Source organism: Nannospalax galili, unplaced genomic scaffold, assembly GCF_000622305.1.
Source record: "Nannospalax galili isolate Female #2095 unplaced genomic scaffold, S.galili_v1.0 scaffold554, whole genome shotgun sequence".
Classification (NCBI taxonomy): domain Eukaryota; kingdom Metazoa; phylum Chordata; class Mammalia; order Rodentia; family Spalacidae; genus Nannospalax; species Nannospalax galili.
Window position 1 is genome coordinate 1 of NW_008334095.1, and position 4,255 is coordinate 4,255.

Below are 4,255 nucleotides of genomic sequence, written 5' to 3' on the forward strand. Positions count from 1 at the left end.
TCCCAGATGTCCCTCAATGTGAGGACATCCATTGGAGCCTGCTCAGCCTGTCTAGCGTCCGTCCATGAAGGAAGATCCGCTCTTCCTCACCTCACAGTGATCAGCTGCCCGCGGTTCCTCAGCTTAGTAGACAAAGCCACAACTGGCCGAAATGTAGCGAATAAGGCACTTTGTTTTCTTAAAAGTGCTTATGGTTAACAACAACAAAAAAATGAGCTTACAGTAGCGTACCACTTAGATGCAATAAATACGATTTTTCTATCAGGTAAAGTATTATTGTTCTTATCACCAATTCTGGGAAGAATTTTTGGAAAAATACCAGGTAAGCTCAGTCTATAATGATTCAAATACTCTTCGATTCATCAAAGTAAAATTTTAAATTCGTGTTTATATTGATGTTAGTTAGACCTAATTTTGTATTTACTAATATCGGAGATGAAGCAGCATACTGCCACAGAAATTATTACTCTTGCTGAGCATGGTGGCATATGTGTTTAGTCTTAGCACTTGGGAGGCAGAGGCAGGTTGATCTCTATGAGATCAAGGCCAGCCTGGTCTACATAGCGAGTTCCAGGTCAACTGAGAATATAGAGGGACCTTGTCTCAAAAAAGACCAAAAAGCATTACTGCTCTTATGAAATAACGTGGGTGGTGAGATGGCTCAGTAGGTAAGAGTGCTTGTTGTGTAATCATGAGGACTGGAGTTCAGCTCTACAACACCCAAACAAAAATCTAGGCAAGGCACTCTATGCCTGTGACCCAACAACATTGGTGTGGCACAGACTGAGGGATTGATTGGATAGTGCTTACTGTCTGCCAGACTAGTGGAAAAACAGTGAACTCAAGGTTCAGGGAGTGACTCCGTCTCAAGTGAAAAAAGGGAACATCATATGCCTTTCTCTGACGTCTATATGCACACACATATAGACAGATGCCATACACACAATTATAAAAGTTATATAGTTTCTGAAAAACACATTTTTTATCAGGTCTAAAGAAAATAAATCTAAAAGAATAAAAATGACTAAGGATGGGGATATACCAGTGATAAAGCACTGGCCTAATTTGTACAAGACTCTTGGTTTGGTCCCCTGTTCTATAAAGAATGTTTTTAAAGAATGGTGTGTGTTGGGGGCTAAAGAGATTGTTCAGCAGTTAAGAACACTGGTTGTTCTTGCAGAAGACCTAGGTTTGAATCCCAGCACCCACATGGCCGCTAACAACTGTCCAAAACTCCAATCCCAGGGAATCCGACAGCCTCTTCTGACCTCTGAGGGCATTGCATGACACGGGTGCACTTACCTACATGCGGGCAATACATGCATACACATAAAATTTAAAAATAATAAATTAAATAAAATATAAAATAATATAAAAAGCAGTGCTACATAGAATTTACTGAGAAATTAGGCCAGAACAGGTATACAGGGACCTAAAATTAAAAAAAAAAAAATAGCATGGATTGGCTGAAATTAGTTTGGAATCAAGGATCTCAAGCCAATGTAGAAAGAATTTGCAGGTGTCAACTCAACAAAGAAGACTCTCTCTGGCGCAGACTGGGAGTCTTAGACCCCTTTCTATTGCTGTGGTAAAATTCCTTGATGAAACAACTAGAGGAAAGAAAACTTTGTTTGACCCATGGTTCCAGGCTATAGTCCACCGTGGCAGGGTTCCAGGATGCAGCCCAGCATGGCAGGGAAGTCATGGTCAAATCCTCAGGCAGCTAACACATAGCATCTATAATCCGGAAGCAGTGAGTGATGGGGGCTCCTACTGAGCTAGATTCCCCCTTTAGGGCAGGTCATCCACTAATCCCAGATCCTGTTAAATTGACAACACTAACCGTGACACTCAGAAAATGCCAAAATAGTCTGCATACCAAGAAGGCTATAGAATCCATGGTTCATGATTGAACATGAAGAGTAAGATACAATCATGAACCCAGTTGTTTTTAATACCCCCGACATCTCTCCATTGTACTTAGTAAAATTTAAGAGCCCTCCTGGTTAGGACAACACAACCCACTGTATGAATTTGTTCTTTTGAGGTTTAATGTAATGGGGGCTGGAGAGATGACTCAAGGGTTAAGAGCAGTGGCTGTTCTTACAAAAGACCCTGATTGAGTTCCCAGCACCCACATGTTTAATTATGCTGCTATAAAAGCAAGTTTTAAACAAAAAATTTTAACTGAGATTCAAAACCATTTACAAAAATCATGACTGTTCTAAGAAATATCGCTACTTGACTCATATTTTGTTACATGAAGTAATATGTCCTTTATTATTTAAAAAAGTCAGAGCAGCAGATATTCTTCTTCCTCATGTGAATAATTTAGTCTTTTTCAAGTTAATCTACTGTCAGTTGCAGTTTCTCACACATTTTGAATTGGAGTGAGAAAGTTCAAGTTTACTGAAAGATCTTTGTATTAAGATTATTGGATTTTGTTAAACTCTACATCTAATGAAATGATAGAATCCGTTTGCTATTTATTATATTAATAGATTGTATCACTTGATTTTTTAAATAATTAAACCAACCTTGAGTTCTAGGATAAATTACATTTAATCACAGCATAGCATTCTTTTACAAATGTTCCTAGATTTGATTTATTATAATTTAAGATAGTTTGGTCTGTACTTTTCTTTACCAGAACTGTCTAAAGGCATGGCTAAATGAGTTAGAATAGGAATTTTATGAAAAACAAGCAACACTATTTGTTGAATTTTTGAGAACTTCATACACTGTATTTTGATCATATTCAGACTTCCCTTTCTGCAACCCGCCTCACTAAATCCACACCTGGTTGCATGTTCTTGATCACTTTTTATTTTTTTTTATTTTATGCATATGAGTGTATTGCCTGGTTGCATATAAGTGCACCTGTGTCATGCAGTACCTGTGGAGGTCAGAAGAGGGAATCAGATCCCCTGGAACTGGTTATAGATGGTTGTTAGCTGCCATGTGGGTACTAGGAATAGAACCCAGGTCCTCTGCAAGAGCAGCCTGTGCTCGTAACTGCTGAGTCACCTCTCCAACACCTTATTTTTTTTTAGAGGACTATCAAGTCTAATTTGCATTCCCCAAATGCCCTTTGGTGTGAATTCCTCCACTGGAGCCTGGTCAACCTACCCAGTGTCACACTCTTAAAGAAAATTGACTCTTCTTCTCCCAGTGCTTATCAACTACCAAGAGTTCCTCAGCTACAGTTCAGTTGGAGCTCCCTACCCACTCCCTGTCCATGTTGCGATTTTGTTTGTTTTGAGCTTACATTGCCATTGTCCATGTTGTCATCACTGCTCTGAGTTCATACAAGTAATTGTCCTGCTGTCTGAGACAAGCTGTTTCCTTGTGGTCATTCACCACTGCTGGCTCTTACAGTCTATCTGCCTCCTCTTCCACAATGATCACAGTAACTTGGGATGTAAAGTTTTGCTATAGGTGTCCTATGCAGGGCTCAGCACTCTGCAGTTTCTTATTCTCTGCACGTTGAACAGTTGTGTGTCTCTGTGTTAACTGCCATCGGCTGCAGGTAGAAACTTCTCTGATGAGAGTTTAGAGATGTATTCATCTATGAATATAACGATAAGTTATTAGGAGGTGGTTTAATTATGTGTGCATTTAGCAGAGTAATAGTGGTAGGCACCCTCCTATGGCCTGTGACCTGCCTAGTCATAGGTTAATTCCCTTCTCCCCTCCTTGGGAGACCCGCGAGCTCAAGCCCTCTGAGAATAGAATACCTTCTATGGGTTTTGCATACTTTATGGTATCCAGGAGAGGGTGACTCATAAAAACATGAATTCTCATGGGCTTTTTCTTTCCCATATTTGAATCGCCCGCCATCAGCATGTCCTGACCCTGGTCTCTGCCAACTTTTCACATGCTGCCTCCAGTGGTTCAAGCACTCTGTTTTCAAAATGATGATGTCTCCTCCCCTTTTTCCCAGTGTGCTCAGCGTTTCACAAGTCTCTCAGCATCTCTCAACATCAGTCTCTAGACCCACCTCTGTTCAGGTCTAGCTTACCCTACACAGGGTCTCCCTGCAGTCCCTGCTGGCCTGGAACTTGCTATGTAGACCAGGCCGGGTCCTTGAACTGACAGAGATCCACCTGCCTCTGCCTCCCAAATGCTGAGATTAAAGGTGTGTGCCACCACACCTGGATCAAACATATGTACTCTTCACTGAGGCTACCTGGATGAGGAGTTTTATTTATAAGATTCAAGGTTATGAATTAACTTTTACTGGTTGTTATGCTAT